At 40.4% G+C, this 22,977-nt stretch overlaps 1 protein-coding gene and 1 long non-coding RNA gene across 2 annotated transcripts in view; both read left to right on the forward strand.

The window, feature by feature from the left end:
- LOC309502394 (legumain-like) overlaps nt 1–22,977 on the forward strand; it is a 165,187-nt gene that overhangs the window by 7,440 nt on the left and 134,770 nt on the right. The gene's annotated exons all lie outside the window — the stretch shown is intronic.
- Nucleotides 10,207–17,064, forward strand: LOC309502426. Its single transcript, XR_014207265.1, has 2 exons — nt 10,207–12,691; nt 12,857–17,064. It is a non-coding gene; the product is annotated as an uncharacterized lncRNA (long non-coding RNA).

Below are 22,977 nucleotides of genomic sequence, written 5' to 3' on the forward strand. Positions count from 1 at the left end.
TTATTCTGCTTTAATCGCCCCTATCTTCAGTTGAGATGTTCAGAACTGCACCATATTTCATGTGTATGATTAACTTGACATCCTCTGGGGGTATGCTAAGTTTCGTAGAATTTCATCCATGGGGGGATATAAAATAAATTCATTTATGTGCACATTTAGTGCCTGTACACTCATCGGCCTGTAGATGGTGGTGTTGAGCGAAGGGTTGCTGGTTTAGGATGATACTGTCACACACACACATGCAGGAATACAAACAAACGCAAGCATGCACACACACTGACATCCACACGCACAGACACACACCCATACACACACATACAAATCCACATGCACAGACACACACACACAAACACACACGCGCACACACATGTACGCACGCATACATACACGCACAGACACACACACACACACAGACACACACATACACAAACACACACACATACACACACACACACAGACAGACATGAACATACTACTACTTTTTTTAGTTATATACGCAATACAGCCAAATTGCTCCACGTCATTTATTTTTGTGGAAAGCCAGTGCAGGCCTGAGCGACGGTCATATTTATCTTTTAGAAGAGATACGGTACTACTCAAAAGTTTGATTGAATTTGTTTCTCATAATCCTCAAGACCTTTTGGCCTTAAGGCTTATGCTTAAATCCTTGAAATTAGTTAGAAAAATGTAATTTAGGAGCAGAGGCAGATGCAATCATATCCAGACAGGCAAATTAGAAAAAGTTTAAATATAGGCTAAGTAAGTTTTGATTTTACTTTTCTTAAATGTAGGGAAAATAGCAATAATATAAAAATGAGTGATATAATTGTAGGATTGAAAATAATCCAAGATATTTGAAATGAACCCAGACATTTGCTTTACTGTTTTCCAACCCCTTTTTCTACCACAAGGACCATTTGGAGTTCCTAAAGGCACAGATGGGCAGATAGTGATCTAGGCCTGTAGGCCAAGATGTGTGTACTTTGGGGGTCGATGAATTGTCACAAGTTTAGTTGGGGGAAGTTGTAATTATCTTATTAGTCAGTTTGAATGTCTCACATCTGGGTTTTAGTCACATGGTCAGGAAAGGATAAAAGAAGACTGAAACTTTTGCTCTGTCTCTTTGGTGCTCTGGCTCCCTGGCTCTTATTCTCTGGGTCCCTTTCTTGGGGCTTTCACTCTCTCTCTCTTGCTCTCTCTCTCTCTCTCTCTCTCTCTCTCTCTCTCTGGTAACATTTTACATGCTGGGTAATGGTATAAGTTATCATCTCATTCATCTATTTTGTAACTATTTTAAGTGTAACCATAAACATTTTCTGTCATTAAACTTTTTCAATTACAAATAATGTGCTAAATAGTTTTGATTTGATATTGACTTTAAAATAAATAATAATAATAATTCATTACATTTATATAGCGCTTTTCTCGGCACTCAAAGCGCTTTACATAGAAGGGGGAATCTCCTCAACCACCACCAAATTATTTTCCATATTCAAACCATAATCCACACCATATTGCATCACAATATTGTCACTCTCTATAGCAACACTCTCCCACATATTAAGCTATTGTAACTGTGCTTATTTCCGTAGTTGGTATAAGTAGCAGTGGGTGGTAATAGACAAGAAATGTTCAGTTTTCTACCATCTTGCTAATAAAATTTCTTTAGTCATTCGGCAGTCTGCAGACTGAACCCCTGCAGGAAATCCACCCTTACATTGCCCAAACATTTGATTCTTACCATGTTGATATTTCTCAAACCTTCAGGTTTGTGCATTAGGCATTAAACTTCTGCAATCAATTCAACCCAAACCAGACTCCTATTCAAACCTTTACACTGCAGTCTCTGTTAATTTTGATATTTGCATCACATAACCAGCTCCATATGTCTTTTTCTGACATAGTAAACCTGCTTGGTAGCTCATACATTGTGCTGCATTCACACCATGTCGTAATTGCCGTAGTTTCGAGATGACGACATGTAACATTCTACTCTAAAATCTTCAAGTCCTCGAATTGGGAATTATGCATTTCTGTGGCAACACTATTAATGCCTAAAGGCGCTTTTCCACTGTATGGTACAGTACAGCTCGGTATGGCTCAGTATGGCTCAGTATGGGGGGGTTTCCATTGTGTACAGTACCTAGTACCTGGTACCACCCGGTTGAGGTTCAAGCAAGCCGCACTGACATTCAAATGACATATAAACACTGCAGATTAGGGTTGGGCGATACTGCAAAATTCAGTAAATATTCAGCAAATACAGGGCCAGTATCGCCGATACCAATACTTTTTCATATTAAAAGCATGCACTTGAACTTGCATGCACTTTCCTGTGCTAGAGCAGTGTGTCATGATTTATGAAGTGAATGCATCATTAATATGCTATATCTGAATACGTTTTCATGACCACTAAATATTTTGTGATTTGTGCTCTCAACTCGCCTGTAATTATTAGGCAAGGCAAGGCAAGGCAAGTTTATTTATATAGCACATTTCATACACAATGGCAATTCAAAGTGCTTTACATAGAAGAAATTAAAATAATAAAAAGAAATAAGAATAATTAAAACAGTTTAGAAAAATAAAAAACAGTACAAACAGTCGGACGAACATTTGTACAGTGCTCATTCAGTAAATGCATAGTTAAACAGATGTGTTTTGAGTCTGGATTTGAATGTGACTACAGTAGGAGCACATCTGATCTCCTCTGGAAGCTGGTTCCAGCTGCGGCTGGCATAATAGCTAAAAGCAGACTCGCCATGCTTAGAGTGAACCCTTGGTATTTCAAGCTGATATGATCCTAATGATCTGAGTGATCTGTTGGGTTTATATTCAGTGAGCATATCTGCAATGTATTGAGGTCCTAGGCCATTGAATGATTTATATACCAGTAATAATACTTTAAAATCAATCCTAAGTTTAACTGGGAGCCAGTGTAAAGACCTGAGGACTGGTGTGATATGTTCATATTTTCTGGTTCTGCTCAGAATCCTAGCGGCAGCGTTCTGTATGAGCTGCAACTGTCTGATGGTCTTTTTGGGAAGGCCAGTGAGGAGTCCATTACAATAATCCACCCTGCTGGTGATGAAAGCATGCACAAGTTTCTCTAAGTCTTGTCTGGAAACAAAGCATCTAATTCTTGCAATATTTTTCAGATGATAGTATGCTGATTTAGTTATTGCTTTGACATGACTACTGAAACTAAGCTCTGACTCTAGTGTCACTCCAAGATTCCTGACTTGATTTTTGGTTGTTTGACCCCTAGAGTGAAGGTATGCGTTCACCTTGAGAACTTCATCTTTGTTTCCAAACGCAATGACTTCAGTTTTGTCTTTGTTTAACTGAAGAAAGTTTTGACACATCCAACTGTTGACTTCATCAATGCATTGGCACAGGGAGTCAATGGGGCTATAATCGTTGGGCGATAGGGCTAAGTAGAGCTGTGTGTCGTCTGCATAGCTGTGGTAAGCAATTTGGTTATTTCTCATTATTTGGCTCATTGGGAGCATATACAGGTTGAACAGGAGTGGCGCAAGAATTGAGCCTTGAGGGACTCCGCATGTCATGGATGTCCACTCAGACTTATGGTCTCCTATACTCACATAATAACCTCTCCCATCTAAGTATGACCTGAACCATTTTAGGACTATCCCAGAAAGCCCCACCCAGTTTTCCAGCCTGTCCAGAAGTATGTTGTGATCGACAGTGTCAAATGCAGCACTGAGGTCGAGTAGTACCAGCACTGATAATTTGCCTGAGTCAGTATTTAAGCGAATATCGTTTATTATCTTTATGAGCGCTGTCTCTGTGCTGTGGTGCGGTCGGAAACCAGATTGAAAATTGTCAAAGTATCCATTCGAGCATAAGAATTTGTTCAGCTGATTGAAGACAACTTTTTCAATGATCTTACCTATGAAAGGAAGATTTGAGATTGGTCTATAGTTGCTTATAGACTTATTAGTCAGTAACTTTTACCAAACTACCTTAATTATAGTAAATGCACTATTGTACACTAGCCTACTGTTCAAAAGTTTGGGGTCTGTAAGATTTTTAATTCTCTAATTAATAATAATAATAATATTATTACAATTTAACATAGGCTATCTGTTTTCTATGTCATAGTAAACTGTAATTTATTCCTGTGATCAAAGCTGAATTTTCAGCATCATTACTCCAGTCTTCATGATCCTTCATGATGAGAATTCATTTTAATATGCTGATTTGGTGCTCAAGAAACGTTTCTTATTATTATCAATGTTGAAAACAGTTATATATATTTTTTGTAGAAACCATGATACATTTTATGCAGAATTATTTGATGAACAAAGTTGAAAGAACAGCATATATGAAATAGATTTTTTTTTAGCAGTGTAAAACCCTGTCACTTTTGATCAATTTAATGCATCGATCCTTGTTGAATAAAAATATTCATTCCATTAAAAAAATCTTACTGACATCAACATTTTGAACCGTTATGTACACTTTTAGTTTGTTTATTGCAAAATAACTCCCGATTGTTTCTCTGTCATCTAAAGGCTGGTTCACACGGGACGATTTTAAAATTGTCGGCCGATTTTCCAAACCTGAGAGACCCCACACCCGGGGATAAAAAAATCACGGGTCTAACAGTTTTGGTCGTACAGTGTGTGGTGCACAGCCACACGGCAAAATCAACACATCACTCACGAACCGATTTGACTCCCGAGCATTCTCAGGTCAGACGGGAAATCTCGCAAAATACCTCGAGATCAAACGTGACTTCAGAGTAAACAATCATGGCGGACGAAGAGGATGCAGTGGCAATAGTTTGTAGTTTGTTTTTAACCGGAAAAAAAACGTTATCAGAAGAAAAGGCGATGATCTCTGACGTCCACCGGACTTTCTGGTGCGCCATGCCGCCGGCTGTTTTGATTATATTTCCCGGTGTTTCCTCGCCGCCTCGTCACCTCGCTTTCTGATTGGCTTCGTTTCCCAAACGCACTGTGGGTCTGTGAGCTCAGCGAAGCACCAGCATCGAACGCTCTCTGTGATTGATTGGTTTCGACTTGTGTCCAGATGAATAGGAGAAATAGTTATATCCTACACAATTATTCGCTAACATCCGCTTATTTTTCCACTTAGAAGCTTATTTTACGCACTGAATTGCGTGCAAAATTAATCAAAAATACTGGTAAAAAACACACACATTTGGATCGATATTTTTATGTGAGGATCGATCCTTTTCGATACCACGTCAGTATCAAAAGTATCGATACTTCAGGATCGATCCGCCCACCCCTACTGCAGTTCACCGCAGAGAGAAGTGTCACTACCAGCGTCATTGGATTTGCGTCATTTGGATTTGGCGCAACTACAACGACTTTGAAGCGGTAGGCTACTACTAAACTGCAGTGGAAAAGAAAACCCAGAGCCATTAAATATGGATATGTTTTTCAACGACTATGAGCAAACTGAGCCAAAATAAAGCAAGCAGAGCCGTACCATGCAGTGGAAAAGCGACTTAAAGGGATAGTTCACTTTGAAATTAAATTTTGGTATGTTTTAGCTTACCTCAAGGGCATCCAAGATGTAGGTGTCTTTTTTTCCGCAGTAGTTTCAATTTTGATATTTTTAGGTCAAACCGTTCTTGTCTGTCAGTCATATAATGCAGGTCGATGGTCACCACCTCAAAGAGCATGCACAGAGTCCAAATTAAAACAATTCCCCATCGTCCAAATTAAACAATTCCCCATCGTAAGTACACATTGATGGCCTAAGACACGAAACGAGCGGTTTGTGTGAGAAAACGAACAGTATTTATATCGTTGTTACCTCTTGTACACAGCCACGTCCAAGTGATCTGAGAGCGCGGGCGGGTATAGATATATACACTAGATTTCACCTTGGCTACGGTTTCGTTCCAATGAACTGCAGTAGCCAAGGCGACTTCTATTGTATATATCTATACCCTATATCTATATATCTATGTGCATGCTCTTTGAGGTGGTGACCATCGACCTGCATTATATGACTGACAGACAAGAACGGTTTGACCTAAAAATATAAAAATATAAAACTATCCCTTTAAATTAATCTGCAGGTGTTACAGCGGTCATGTGGTAGGCTACAAGAGCTCTTGGAAAATGTTCAGCTTACTAAATGTAATTTCGAGCTCTATGAGGACATAAAATCTTGTAACTACTGTAATTATGACATGGCGTGAAAGCACCATAATTGCATTTGTGTTACAGAGCACTCGCGTAAGAGACGCGTGAAACATGAGTCATAATAAAATTATCTCATATTTGCTTTTGGTAACACTATCAATTACATTTACGGTATAGGTATTGCAAACGTGATAGAGCATAACCTTTTAGCGCCACTCAGCGAACATTTCATTTCCAAATGGTATGATGTACAGCCAACATAATACAACATTGCCTGATTCACGTTCACCTCCTTAAGTTCAAGGTAAGGCAAGACAAGTTTATTTATATAGCACATTTCATACACTGTAGCAATTCAAAGTGATTTACACAGAAATGAATTAAAAAGCAAGAAAAATTAAAACAGTTATAAAAGGAATTAAAAGAGATAAATGATACAATTATAAAATGAAACGAAAGAGTAAAAAAAAGATGATACATAAATAAACTTCTCATCTGGCAAAACACCAGTGTATCAAATCTTTACAACTCCCAGTTTTACTCTGAGATTTCACTGTGTCTGTGGTGTTCTTTTGGTACGCCTAAGAAATCTATTGGAGGTCTCCGATGAACCCGATTTTTCCCTAAAATCGGACAGGAGGAGCTGTAGGACTGACTCACGGGGTAACCTCAGGTTCACTGCCCCATCAGTCCGCACCACAAAGATTTGTTCGGAAGCTCTAGGAATGGGATCGATCCAGTCCGCACCCCACAGAACCTTGAGTGTAATTACTCGTCAAACTCACTACTCCACCACAGACCCACGTCATCAGCATGGTTTCATCTCTCTTACCCAATTCTCAGTGCCATTTGACTTCAGTTTAGAATCAAAAGGAGGAAGCAAAAATAAAATACAGTGTAATCAGTCGTACGTGAGTGCCACTGTATCATTCAGTAAATACACCTGTAGCTAAACAGAAGTGTTTTGAGTCTGGATTTGAATGTGACTGTAGGGGCACATCTGATCTCTTCTGGAAGCTGGTTCCAGCTGCGGCTGGCATAGTAGCTAAAAGGACTTAACTTGCTTAGAGTGAACCCTTGGTATTTCTAGCTGATGTGATCCTAATGATCTGAGTGATCTGTTGGGTTTATATTCAGTGAACATATCTGCAATGTATTGAAGTCCTAGGCAATTGAATGATTTATATACCAGTATTAATACTTTAAAATCAATCCTAAATGTAACTGGGAGCCAATGTAATGACCTGAGGACGGGTGTGATATGTAAATTTTTCTGGTTCTGCTCAGAATCCTGGCAGCTTCACCTGTTTAAGTTCAGACTCACAGCCTCACTGTCACATTCACCGTCTTCTTCCTCATCTGTGTGTGCACTACACTTCCCATCATGCTCCTTGGCACACCTGCACGCCTGCACTCTATCAGCCATCATCATCATCATCACCTGCACTCCCTCGTTAACAAGCCCTATACAGTATATTTCAGCACTCTCCCTTCACTCCTTGTCTGGTCTCATCTATACAAGACACAGACTCCCTTCCTACAAGACTTACCTGAAAACCTACCTGAGACGATCCTCGTCAGCCTGTCTACCATCCATCTTCTGAGCCTGCAAAGAGAAAGAGAGACTTGATTATCATTCAGCTAAGCTTCCATTGTTTATCTAATTTCGGTTTACTCACCATTCATCTCTGGATCCGATCCATTCTGCTAAATAAACACATTAAACTTACCATCTCGTCTGCTTCCTGTACGAAACCTGACACTCACTTTCATACCTGTCATGGTTCTGCTCTGAATAAGGTCTGCGTCCGAAAACTTAAAAATGCTGCCTTCAAAAATCGATCAGATGAAGGTATCTCATAGAGACAGGAAGTGAAGCTGACATTGGATTCGGACATGTCTTGTGGACTTCTTACTGTGGAATGCGTCCTCCGAAGGTAGCATTTTTTTTACGTTTTTGGACACAGCCCTTATTCAGAGCAGCAGAGGGCATCAAGGCCCGTCCGAATCCAATGTCAGCTTCACTGCCTGTCTCCTGAGACTGAGTTTTGAAGGCATTATAGATATATCCTTCACTGCTTTTAAGATCTCACAATCGCATTCAATTTAGTGACAGTTGAGCTAGAAAAATAAGGATGGTGTGATATAAAACAGTTTATATCGTTGTTATAGGTAATGTGTCTTTAGTCCATTAGGTGGCGACTGAGTGTTTGCTAGGAGACATCCAAATAAGAACGCTAGTCTGCAGTTTTCTAAGAGTAGTCACATTGTGCGTTTGATGTAAGTTACGGTCAAAAGCTTAATGTTAATAAAGCTCAGACTTTGAGAAACCAAGTTGCTTTATTGGAACATTACATGGTGTCAGAAGTGGAGCGCTGTTAACACCATGGCAAAGTTTCAGCCCCCGGACAGTTTTGATTTTGGTCACCCCGAACGATGGCCAGAATGGCGTCAGATATTTCGCCGCTACAGGATCGCCACTAAACTTGATAAGGAAGAGGCTGAAGTACAGGTCTGTACACTGCTTTATTCACTGGGAAAAGAAGCTGAACAAGTGTATCAGACATTTACGTTTGGGGAGGAAGAACGAGAGGACTATGAAACTGTGATCAGGAAGCTCGATGACTACTTTGTACCCAAAGTTAATGTTATTCATGAGCGCGCACGATTCCACACGAGGGCTCAAAAGCCAGGTGAAATGGCCGAAGAGTATATTCGTAGCCTCCACGATTATATTATATAGTATATTCACTAGCAAACACGTGTGACTTTGGTGCTGCTAAAGATGAAAATATTCGCGACAGGCTCGTGATCGGGATTCAGGACCGAAAGCTGTCAGAAAAGCTCCAATTAATACCCGAATTGACACTCAGAAATGCCGTAGAGCTCGTGAGGCAGTCTGAACAAGTCCGTGGACACGTTAATGAACAGGCTGCCGGCGTCAGTGCACAAATCAGTGAGGTGGCCGGCGCGAGAGGAAAATTCCACCATAGTGAAAGAGGCAGACAGCACCGTGGCTCAAAACGAAACCAAAATGAGCATGTTTCTGACTGGAAATGTAAAAGATGTGGCAGAAATCATGGAAAAGGTGAAATTTGTCCAGCAAAAAGTGCTGAGTGTCGCAAATGCAGGAAAAAGGGTCATTTCGCTGCAGTTTGTAGAACCCGAGAAGTCCATGATGTCAGCAGACCACAAGAGGGCAGCAATGTAACACATTTCCTGGGTGAGTTAACTCACATTGATGACAAAAGTGGAGCTTGGATCGTCACACTCCCCATTCAGGGCACAGACATAGGGCCCTATCTTGCACCCAGCGCAAGTGACTTTGTACACCGACGCATGTATCATTCCTATTTTGCACCCGCGCAAAGCGGACTTTTCCCTCCACAGAAGCACGTCGGTAAGTTAGGAAATACACTTGCGCTCCCGGGGGCGGTTCAGCGCAAAGAGGAGGCTTGTTCCGGCGCAAACGTTTCTTCTTGCTATTTTGCAGGTTTAGAAAACAATTGCGCCACTAACCAGGAAAAAATAGTTTAAAGTCAGTGGCGCGTTGCGCATGTTATTCATATGCTATTTTAAGGGCGCATGCTTGGCCATAATCAATGTAGAGTGTGCACAACGCGCATACACTTTGATTCTCTCATCTACACAGAAGCAGCAGTTTTCATTTTTGCAAATCATACATTATTACGATAGATAGATAGATAGATAGATAGATAGATAGATAGATAGATGATAGATAGATAGATAGATAGATAGATAGATAGATAGATAGATAGATAGATAGATAGATAGATAGATAGATAGACAATTTATTATAAAAGCATACATCTAGCTTACACATTTACCCAAATTATCATACGCCTGTTTAACCGAAGTTAATTTGGGTGGGTTTCTCCATTTCAATGTAACTTCTCTCTTTTACGGCCGTGACGAGAGCGTTGCTCTCCTTGACTGTGAACCACTCCTGGCGCGCGCCTGGCAAATCCGCCGTTACAATAGCAATCCGCTATGGAAAAAGCGCATCTGCTCTTAAAGGGAATGTGAGATGACGCTTGTAATGGAAATTTTTATTCTAGCCAGCTAATACCATACATGGTGTTAAAGAAACTGCAAGTTGAATATCATCTTCCTTACTGCTGAAGAACAAGGTCAAAATGATATTTACAGAAAGGACAGTTTGTTCTTTCTAAATACAGATAAGCTCGCTTGCACTAAGAGCAAAGGTGTTGCATTGGAAAAGATATACTCAATTGTTTTTAATGACATATGTGTGTAAGTGTGTGCGCATAAAGGGGTGTTAGAATAAGTGTGATAGGTTTTCTGTATATAAGCTGGGCAAAAAGGAGAAGTCGGCACGCTTCTCTTATCAGACTCTGTCTGATGGGTGAACAGCCTTTCTTGCAAGTAATAAAAATCTTTAATAACTTTTGAAATTTCCAGCTGTCTTCCAATTATTATTTAAAGTCGTGGAAGTAATTTCCACGACAAACTGGCGACGAGGATGGGATCGCAAAGCTGATGACCTCCGTGGACGAAGCAATTGACTAATCATCCCAAAGACAAGAAGTCTCTGGCTCCGATACCCCAACGCTAAAAATGCAAGGGACGGGAGAATTGTGGACACCACGGCAGGCCTAGGTGGACGCGATCCTGATTAAAAGAAACCAAGCTGCAAAAGCACGGTGAGAAACATTTTTGCACTAATAAAATATCCCAAAAGGGTCAGTGAGAAGTAGATTTCCCAAAAGGGTCAGTGAGACGAGTTCTCAAAGGTAAAGACCAGTAGTGACGATTGCTGGCAGGGTGCGGTGACTGCACGGGAAAATTCTCAAAGGTAAAGACCAGTAGTGACGGATTACTGGCAGGGTGCGGTGACCGCACGGGGATTTTCAGAAGGTTATCTGAAAAAAGGTAATTAGTGCAAAAATGGGTAATGTTAATGATAAAGAGTTGGAGACAGTGGATTTCTCAAAAGGGAATTATTGTTCCATGACCAAGAAAAATGGAACGTGGTGGCATCATAGGATACCACAGTAAATTAAATTGTACGGATTTAATGTGTGTTTAATGTCTGAGTGTAAGCCATCTGCAAAAGACAAAGGAAAATTGGACAAAAAACAAGTCCAAAAATATACAGAAAAATATAATTATGACTTTGATGGTCGAATTATGAATGTATGGTTAAATGAGGCAATTACCAGACAAAGAAGACAGATAAACGCAGCATTAGCACCATTAGAGAGTGCAAATAGTAGAGAGACAAAGGCAGAGGAAGCCAGAAAAAACTTTACTAAACTCTGTTTCTAATTCTTCCGAGGAAATGAGATGCATGAAAACCCGCCTGGCTGAGGACGACCGCTGTCCGGCTCCCTACTCCCCCTACCAACCACCACCAGCAGTGGCCCTCCACGAACCACAAAGACAACCAGGAGCAATGGGAGGTCAAGATCCTGAGAAAGACAAAGAAGAAGAGGGAGCGAGTCTGCAAGCAAGACCACCAAAACACCCATATCGAAGCCTGCTAGGTTCGATCACCCTGCCCTCTGCTCCTCCAGACTACACTGCTCATTCTCCAAAATTCGTAAATGTTCACCAACCCAAAGAGAAGCACAGGCCAGACAATCAAAGATAAGTACATATGAAGAATATCTGAAAACTGTTTTTCTGGATGGTCTGGACCCTGAAATACGGAAAAAAAAGGTCAAACCGTCTTGTGTGGGGTACCACCAAGCGCGGCTGGAAGAAATCCGGCGACACGCCACACATCAACAACAGCTGCTGAGAGACCAAGCCAAGAACAAACAGAAAAAGACTGCCAAAGACACTCAACTGGCTCTGCTGAAGATGGGAGGGTTGATGATGGAAAATTACTCAGGAGGAGGAGGAAGAGGTTGCAGAAGAGGACTAGCAGAGGAGGAAGAGGACGTGGAATGGATGACCGACCCGCAATGGACCCTGAAGCTTGTTATAATTGTGGACGAAAAGGACACTGGAAAAATGACTGTCCGGATCCTCCAAAGCAAAGAGGATCCCAACAGCCGCCACAGCCACAAGGAGATTGAAAGGAGGAGGGGGAGGGGAGCGACGGTGAGGGGTCTGACTCCCAGGTGGTAAATATGTCTAATCTCATCTCTTTTTCTGCTCCTTGCAATGAAGAAAATTTGCTTGCTGTTTCTTGCAATGAAGAAAATTTGCTTGCTGATACTGAACGAATGTATAAAGAATTTGCAAAATTACCAATGATTGATATTAGTATTGAGGGAAGAAAAGTTAATTTTCTAATTGACAGTGGAGTGACAAACTCCGTAATTAAACATGAACAATTGCCTGATTTAACTGTATTATCTGGAAAATGGACAACCTCCAGAAGTGCCACAGGGCATCTGGTAAAGGAACCATTTACAGCAGATTTGTCTTGTCAGATTGGTGATCGCTCATTTTCTCATGCTTTTCTTGTGACTACTACCTGTCCTTGTAATCTTTTGGGAAGAGATTTGATGTGTAAACTCAAGCTGAATTTGTATTGTGATGACAGTGGCGTCACTGCTGATATGAGTATGGTGCGAATGCCAACTGAAACATATGTTTTTGAATGGAGCACTCCTCAGTGTGGTCTGCAAAACAAAGCCACAGATAGGATGCCTCCTAACCATGATTTCATGGAAGAAAGTGATTTGCATTGCACATGTCATGTGAGCAGTGAGCCAGATGAAATTTTTGCTGAAAAATGGTCTGAACTAGAGAGTGAGGAACTGAAAACCTCAGAGTTAGTTTGGTCAGATAAATGGTGTGCTGTGAAGGTTGAAGTGACCGATAGCCAAACATCTCTTTAGCTAAACCACTGACTGCAGAGTGGAGAGAATTGGGGCTTTTTGTGAAACAATGTGACTCACTAAAAGATTGGTGGCCAACCACTGACAAAAATGTGTGGCAATCTGAGAGCACAGGGTTTTACAAACAGACACTAAGAAAAAATATTAAGGGAATCAGAACTGTTAAAGTGATGAATAAATTGAAGAATTGCTGTGTTGTAAACCAGAAGAGACTTTTGGAAATTAAGGGGTTTAATTTGATTTTTGCGGTTCTCTGAGTGTTCAAGATTTACAGCTGCCTTGAAAAGTGGGATGACTGCAGAAAAATAAAAGAGGAAGTGGGGCCTGCAGCCGCACTACTGAAAGAGGAAGTTGACACTTCTGAAAGGGGGGTACAAGATAGAAATGGTTTTTTTTTGTCCATGAATCAAAGATTGTTTGAAGATTTCTAAATATTCTTTTAAATAGCTTATGAGCAACAGCAAAAGTGGAAAATTTAAATTGTGCAAAGAATGACAAATTGCATTTGGGAAATTAAAACGGATTCTCTCAACTGCAATTGTAAGTCTATACGATTACTACTTTAAAGTGTTTAATCTATTTGATTTTGAAAAGTTAGGTTTACGTTCACTGTGTTAAACTCAAACACATGACGAACTGCATCGGACAATTGAGAATTGATATCCTAACGTTCAGACACTGTTGCAAGGGGAATGCCACAGTGTGTCTACGTTCAGTAGTTTCTGTCGTCGTCGAACTTTGTTACCGTTCATATTTGGTGGTATTCCACTCCTAATAAATATATGTTCCCCATTCAGTTCATAAACTGCTATGGCAGACAAGAATGTATGAATCTCTGGCCAGAGAGGGGTGTGTGGAGTGTGTGAAAGTGAGTGTGTGAATTATGGTGTTCAGAGACATAAATGATGTCAATCAAAACAGCTGTATCTAAACAGGTAAAATATGACCCAACAGGGAAGAAAATATTCCCAATAAAATAACAACCATGGATGATTTTGGCTAACTATCCTGAGCTGGGTTATTGTTGTTGTGGCAGAAATAAACAATGCCACACACGCAGCGTATAACTTTGGGAAGGCAGAGAGCAAGCAAGCTTGCCCTGTCCACCCCATGTTTAACTTTTTCCTTTTTACAGGATGTCATGATGGATCTCATCGAACAGAACTGATTCTGTTCCAAATGTATAAAATATTGTCTTGTTACTGTTTAACATGAAATTTCACAGGTCTCATCAAAAAAGGACGACCGGCCAGACAAGCAGATGAGTCTGGCGACATGATACATGTTGTCACTAACAAAAATACTTAAGGTCTCCATTCACAGGTTGTTCTTGTGGTTCACTCCACAAACAAGGTCCTATCTGGGGTGCGGTGACACCTCAGTCCAAGCATCTCGACTTAAACTACACCAACCAGCCCTCAACAACGCCAACGCCAACGCCTGACAACGCAAAGCATCAAGTGGGGGATCAAGGATGTGCTAGTAACATTCCTCCCTTACCAGCGAGGGAAAGCCCATTGCAACGGTTCGCAAAGAATCACCCTGGTGAAGATGGAACGTCCATGGGGCAACGAGATGATCAACACATCTGGAGGAAGATGTGGACCAACTAATGGTTTAAGCTTAGCATAATAATTAATTGTGTGTTATGTTAATTGATGTTTTTATTCAGTTCAATCAAACTGTGCGACTGAGAATTGATATAGAACTCATAATTTGAACAATTACTAATTAATAGGTACATTCAGGACAGGTACTCGTAAATTAGGAAGAGGAAAATGTCTTAATTCTGTAGAGTATAAGGACTCTAAATAGGTACATTACTGTAAAGATAAAAATAATCTAGGGACTATTTTTGAGGAAACTTAAGGGGTTTAGAACCCTAATTCAGATATAATAGATGCTAAAAAAAAAATGTAATAGTTGTAATAGTTGTTCTCTAATAAGAGAGGATAAGTTACTTTGCTGGACCAGGTCCCAGTAGATAATTGGGTAAACTTCTATAGCGATTAATTAATGACTACATTAAATATTTTTTAGGTGTTTCCATTTGTTAAAATAGCAAAAGAAAAACTTTCAAAAGGAGATTGATTTTGGGAAACATATTTAATTTCTGGATTATTATTAGTTAAAGAAGTTACCAGTGTGATTATTGAAATGTTCCTTTCATGTATTGTCTAATTTCTGTATTTGATATCTGAGAGGTGACTGCGGGTCTAGTTAATCTATGAATACAGTAACAGTGCTTGCTAATTTAGCCAGGCTTCCATAAATGAAATATGGACTTGTTTTGTTGAGAAAGGTCTTCAACGAATTAAAAATAATTATGTAGGGGGCACAAAGTTAAAACCTAGACCAAGAACAATGTAACACTTTTGAATTTGAATTTAACACAGTTGAAATGTTAAATTTAAACTAAAATGAATCTAAACAGTTAAGACATTTCAGTGAAATAGAATATTTGCTCATAAAGCAAAATTCTAAAAAGCTTTCTTAATTCAAAATGAAGTTACAGATTTAATGATCTGGATCAATGGATCCATTATGAATTATTCTGCATTGCCAACAAATAGAGGCAGGACATGTTATGTGACATGTTATAAAAATAGGATTTTAGGATAGATAATAAAAGATTAAATGACATATCAGCAGCTAAAGCTATTCTCATGGCAACAGCTGGGTGAGAGTTAATTTTAAAATTAATGACTGTTTGAAACAAGATAATACAATTACTGATATTTGTGTTAAGGATAAAAATGAAAATATTTTAGAACTTTTTGGTTAGATTTTATTACACAGATCCTTAAATAGATCTGACTAAGTAAAACAATAGCCTGCTTGAATTAAAAGCTAACAAAATAAGGTTAAGAAAAATGGTTAAGCAGAAGCAGAAGTGGTGGTAGCGCAATGGATAAGACACATGCCTTTGGTGTGAGAGACCCGGGTTCGAATCCACTGTGAGACACCAATGTGTCCCTGAGCAAGACACTTAACCCCTAGTTGCTCCAGAGGAGTGCGACCTCTGACATATATAGCAATTGTAAGTCGCTTTGTATAAAAGCGTCAGCTAAATGAATAAATGTAAATGTAATGTAAATGTATCAGCCTGTTAAAGGCCTAATAGATCAATGTGATTTGAAATTTAGCAAAGGATAATGAAACTTGATTCAAAGTAAAAAGACAATGTACTATGGTATGTTTAGTTTTTTTTTCTGAAAATAGAATTAGATTGCTTGAAGATAGAATGTTGGGAAGAAGATGAAAAAGATGAGAAGATGTTATGTGTATGTGGTAACATTGGAAACAGGTGGTATTTTAATTACAACTTAGGATGCTAATTAAAGGAATATTTGACAGGTATTATAAAGTAAAAGATGGAACATGGTATGATTAGAGATATTAGGTGGTATTAAAGTCACTGACTTATAATAGGTTGATTTGGAAAGGCCTAATGATATAATTTTGGATGATGCCAATGAAGGTAATGCTAATGTCGATGCTCATGAAGATATAATTGTGGAAAATGATGATGTAAATATTTATGAATTTGACTAATGAAATTGTTATAGGAAAGGCCAAACCAGGCAACTATGATGATGGATGATTTTCAAATGAAAGAGTGTTTCATTTATTTCTGTTTAATTTCTTAAAAATGTATTTCTGTTTATTTTGTTTTCAAGATATGAAAAAGGGGTGGAATGTAATGGAAATTTTTATTCTAGCCAGCTAATACCATACATGGTGTTAAAGAAACTGCAAGTTGAATATCATCTTCCTTACTGCTGAAGAACAAGGTCAAAATGATATTTACAGAAAGGACAGTTTGTTCTTTCTAAATACAGATAAGCTCGCTTGCACTAAGAGCAAAGGTGTTGCATTGGAAAAGATATACTCAATTGTTTTTAATGACATATGTGTGTAAGTGTGTGCGCATAAAGGGGTGTTAGAATAAGTGTGATAGGTTTTCTGTATATAAGCTGGGCAAAAAGGAGAAGTCGGCGCGCTTCTCTTATCAGACTCTGTCTGATGGGTGAACAGCCTTTCTTGCAAGTAATAAAGATCTTTAATAACTTTTGAAATCTCCAACTGTCTTCCAATTATTGTTTAAAGTCTAGAAAGAATTTCCACGACACGCTCTGATTGGTTTATTTCACGTTACGCCCAAACCACACCTATGAATAATGAAGCTACTTCAGACCAACCCATTTTAGATTTGCGCCTGGCGCAAGAGTCATTTATCCCGCCGGGAAAATAGCAACAGCGCCTAGACCCGCCCACAAAGTTACTTGCGCTTTGCGCTTTGACACTTGCGTTTCAGATCGTTAAAATAGGGCCCATAGACTTTAAAATTGACACAGGCGCTGACATAAGTGTCATTTCTGAGAAAACCTTCTCAGTTTTGAAATACAAACCAAAACTTGACAAAGTCAATGTGAAACTTGAGAGCCCAGGGGGAACATTGCAATGCAAAGGTCAGTTCAGAGCTAAGACTACCTTTAAAGATGAGCAGTATATTTTTGAAGCATTTGTGGTGACTGGTCCCCATGTAAACAATCTCCTTGGTCGTGATGCAGCAAGTGAAATGGGTTTAGTTAAGAGGCTAGAAGAGCTCCAACCCATTTATTTTTCTGAACTGGGATTAGTGAAGACAAAACCCATTAAAATCTGCCTGAAAGAGGATGCTGTACCATACAGTGTGCACACTGCAAGACGGGTGTCCGTGCCCTTGCTTCCAAAAGTCAAGGCGGAGCTAGAGAGAATGGTACAATGTGGTGTTGTTGAGGAGATCACTGAGCCAACTGAGTGGTGCGCCCCTATGGTGGCTGTTCCAAAGAAGACAGGGCCAATAAGGATTTGTGTGGATCTAAAACAACTAAATAAAGCTGTAAAAAGAGAGAAATTTGTACTGCCAACAATTGACGACATCCTTCCTAGGCTAGCACATGCCGAAGTTTTCTCACTTCTCGATGCAGCTAGTGGCTTCTGGCAGCTTCCACTGGATATGGACTGTGCTAAACTGACAACGTTCATTACTCCTTTTGGAAGATATTTTTTCCGCAGGCTACCGTTCGGTATCACCAGCGCACCCGAAATCTTCCAACGGGAAATGTCGGTAATCCTCAAAGACCTTGATGGAGTTGCAGTCTTCATGGACGATATTTTAGTATTTAGCAACACTCAAGAGGAACACGAGCAGCGACTGCAGAAGGCTCTGGAAGCCATTGACCGGGCTGGTCTCAAGCTGAACACGGAAAAGTGCCTGTTACGTCAGAGTCAACTCCGGTACCTGGGACATGTCATAGACAAAGAGGGCATTCGCCCAGACACAGCTAAAAATGAAGCTATCACTCACCTTGAAAAGCCAAAGAACGTCTCAGACCTACGGAGAATGCTAGGAATGATTCATTACCTGGGCAGGTATGTTCCTCATCTCTCAGAGGTTATTCGACCTCTCAACGAGCTGTTGAAACGTGATGTAGTATGGTACTGGGGTGCTGTGCAAGAGGAGGCCTTTGAAAATGTGAAACACCTAATCACGAAAGCTCCTGTGCTAGCATTCTATGATGTTACAAAGCCCACAGTCGTCAGCGCAGATGCGAGCAGCTACGGTCTGGGAGGCGTTTTGCTGCAGTACCATGATGGACAGCTGAAACCAGTGGCTTACTGTTCCAGGGTGCTGACCGATGCTGAAAAAAGGTACGCCCAGATCGAAAAAGAGTGTCTGGCGGCCGTGTGGGCCTGTGAAAAATTCTCACGGTTTCTGTATGGATTGGAAAGTTTCATCCTGCAAACCGACCATAAGCCACTGATTCCACTGATCAACGCAAAGGATCTTGATTCAGTTCCGCTGAGATGTCAAAGGCTGTTGCTGCGGATGATGCGTTACAATCCTGTCGCACAATATGTACCTGGCAAACAACTGGTGGTCGCTGATACGCTTCCACGACACCCTCAGCCAACCATTTCATCAGTGGTCTCTGAATTAGTCCAAGAAGTGGAAGCCTATGAGAATGCAGTCAGTGGTGCATGGCCAATTTCTCCCACAAAGCTGGAATCTGTGAAAAGAGAGACAGAGATGGATTTTGAGCTACAAAAGGTGAGGCAGTATGTGACTGATGGCTGGCCCAGGTATGCAGCTAATGTCCCTCAAGCATTGAAATCATACTACAGTGCACGCCATCATTTGTCAATTTTCCAGGATCTACTGCTTTATGATGACAGGATCATAATTCCCCAAAATATGAGGTCTGACATACTGCAAAGATTGCACAGCGGTCACCAAGGCATTGTGAAATGTAGAGAGATAGCCAGATGTAGTGTGTGGTGGCCAGGCTTGAGTCAGGAAATCCAGCAGCTAGTTAACAGCTGCAAAGACTGGCTGGAATCAAGACCTACCCAAAGGAAGGAGCCACTGTTAACCACTCCACTGCCAGACCGTCCATGGGAGAGAATCGGTGCTGATATCTGCGAGGTGAATAAGCAACATTACTTGGTAGTCGTGGACTATTTTTCAAGATATATTGACATTGCTCACCTTCAAAACTTGTCAGGCGAAACAACACGTGCTTGCTTAAAGAATATGTTTGCACGATGGGGTTGTCCCAATGTTCTCTTTACTGACAACGGCCCACAGTTTAGTGGAAGTGCTTTCGAAGACTTCGCTAGAGACTATGATTTTCAGCACATTACTTCGAGCCCTTATTATGCCCAGTCAAATGGAGAAGCTGAAAGGGCTGTGCAAACAGCTAAAAGGATCCTGAAACAGTCTGACCCATTCACAGCTTTGATGAGCTACAGAGCCACACCCATTCAAGCTACAGGCGTAAGTCCAGCACAGCTGATGATGGGAAGACAAATAAGAACTACAGTTCCCACGTTGGAGTCTCACCTGCGACCTGAATGGCCTGATCTGCGGCAAGTGAGAAAGGCTGATCAAAAGGCAAAAAGGACCTACAGGAAGTATTACAACAAAAGAAACGGTGTTAGAACATTACCAGAGATTCCACCTGGAACTTCTGTTGCAGTCAAGCTGGATGCTGAAAGAGGTTGGATAAGATCCGGGACTATTCTCAGAAAGTGTGAATCACCACGGTCTTACTTCATCCAATCTGAAACTGGAGTACTTCGACGAAATCAACGACACCTGATGCCTACAGTCAGTGACACCGAACCAGCATCTACTTCAGTTCAACAAACTCAGAGGCAAAATGAAGTTCATGGTCAAAATCAATCTGCAACTGAATCGGATAACGTCCCGGACAGTACAGTGCAGTATGAACAACCAGGAACTGATCAACCTGAGTCTGATTCCAGTCACACTACAGTTAGTTCACCAAAAAGAGTGCAAACAAAGTCTGGACGAATTGTCACAACTCCTAAGAGATTCAAGGACTTTACAAGATAAAGGAAGACATTCATGAGAAAAAAAAACGTAAAACAAATGTTGTTTTCTGACTATTGTAATTTCACAGTTTAATGTTACATTTGTTAAGTAACTCATAAGGAAGGGTGATGTGATATAAAACAGTTTTTATCGTTATTATAGGTAATGTGTCTTTAGTCCATTAGGTGGCGACTGAGTGTTTGCTAGGAGTTAAGTTGGAGACATCCAAAGAAGAACGCTAGTCTGCAGTTTTCTAAGAGTAGTCACATTGTGCGTTTGATGTAAGTTACGGTCAAAAGCTTAATGTTAATAAAGCTCAGACTTTGAGAAACCAAGTTGCTTTATTGGAACATTACAGATGGCATCTGAAAATTGGACAGTTTGTGTGTAAATGTAAATTTTTGACCAACGTTTTCCACTTCTGATATCATTTCTAGCGAGCAAGTAGTCATTAGTATTGTAGTAATTAATATATACTTATCACCAAAGCTCTCTTTATTTTTCTGCAGATCTATCGTCTCTAGAGCTTCAGTGGCACATTCAGAACCTGACTGCCCTTCTTGCCCTAAAGGTGAAAAAATGACAGTCACCATAGGAGGGATTCACAGTCCTTGGACATTTAGGTGAGGGCTCAACAGTAGATGTCAGCGGAGTACTGCTGAAATTCACTGTCATTTTCTCTGAGATTTTTCAGTGCTCCAAGACATCCCTGCACAACTTCAGCTGCACTGCACAAATCAACATGCTGAGACTGTAGGATGGCATTTGCTGGTTTTAAAATGGCAAGAAGATACAGTGCCTTGCGAAAGTATTCGGCCCGCTTGAACTTTTCGACCTTTTGCCACATTTCAGGCTTCAAACATAAAGATATAAAACTGTAATTTTTTGTGAAGAATCAACAACAAGTGGGACACAATCATGAAGTGGAACGAAATTTATTGGATATTTCAAACTTTTTTAACAAATAAAAAACTGAAAAATTGGGCGTGCAAAATTATTCAGCCTCTTTACTTTCAGTGCAGCAAACTCTCTCCAGAAGTTCAGTGAGGATCTCTGAATGATCCAATGTTGACCTAAATGACTAATGATGATAAATAGAATCCACCTGTGTGTAATCAAGTCTCTGTATAAATGCACCTGCTCTGTGATAGTCTCAGAGGTCCGTTTAAAGCACAGAGAGCATCATGAAGAACAAGGAACACACCAGGCAGGTCCGAGATACTGTTGTGGAGAAGTTTAAAGCCGGATTTGGATACAGAAAGATTTCCCAAGCTTTAAACATCCCAAGGAGCACTGTGCAAGCGATAATATTGAAATGGAAGGAGTATCAGACCACTGCAAATCTACCAAGACCCGGCCGTCCCTCTAAACCAGTGGTTCTCAACCTCTCCTGCAGGGACCCCCTGACAGGCCATGTTTCTGTTTTAACCCTGAAATGGCACACCTGATTCAATTAATTAAAGGCTTAATGAGTAGTTGACTAATTGATTAATTGACTAATTCCTACTCTTCCTACTCTAATAACTACTCATTAATTGAATCAGGTGTGCCCTTTCAGGGTTAAAACAGAAACATGGCCTGTCAGGGGGTCCCTGCAGGAGAGGTTGAGAACCACTGCTCTAAACTTTCAGCTTATACAAGGAGAAGACTGATCAGAGATGCAGCCAAGAGGCCCATGATCACTCTGGATGAATTGCAGAGATCTACAGCTGAGGTGGGAGACTCTGTTCATAGGACAACAATCAGTCGTATACTGCAAAAATCTGGCCTTTATGGAAGAGTGGCAAGAAGAAAGCCATTTCTTAAAGATATCCATAAAAAGTGTCGTTTAAAGTTTGCCACAAGCCACCTGGGAGACACACCAAACATGTGGAAGAAGGTGCTCTGGTCAGATGAAACCAAAATCTAACTTTTTGGCAACAATGCAAAACGTTATGTTTGGCGTAAAAGCAAGACAGCTCATCACCCTGAACACACCATCCCCACTGTCAAACATGGTGGTGGCAGCATCATGGTTTGGGCCTGCTTTTCTTCAGCAGGGACAGGGAAGATGGTTAAAATTGATGGGAAAATGGATGGAGCCAAATACAGGACCATTCTGGAAGAAAACCTGATGGAGTCTGCAAAAGACCTGAGACTGGGGAGACGGAGATTTGTCTTCCAACAAGACAATGATCCAAAACATAAAGCAAAATCTACAATGGAATGGTTCACAAATAAACATATCCAGGTGTTAGAATGGCCAAGTCAAAGTCCAGAACTGAATCCAATCGAGAATCTGTGGAAAGAACTGAAAACTGCTGTTCACAAACGCTCTCCATCCAACCTCACTGAGCTCGAGCTGTTTTGCAAGGAGGAATGGGCAAAAATTTCAGTCTCTCGATGTGCAAAACTGATAGAGACATACCCCAAGCGACTTACAGCTGCAATCGCAGCAAAAGGTGGCGTTACAAAGTATTAACTTAAGGGGGCTGAATAATTTAGCATGCCCAATTTTTCAGTTTTTTATTTGTTAAAGTTTGAAATATCCAATAAATTTCGTTCCACTTCATGATTGTGTCCCACTTGTTGATTCTTCAAAAAAAAAATACAGTTTTATATCTTTATG

Source organism: Leuciscus leuciscus (assembly GCF_965113295.1).
Source record: "Leuciscus leuciscus genome assembly, chromosome: 7".
In the NCBI taxonomy this organism is placed as follows: Eukaryota; Metazoa; Chordata; class Actinopteri; order Cypriniformes; family Leuciscidae; genus Leuciscus; species Leuciscus leuciscus.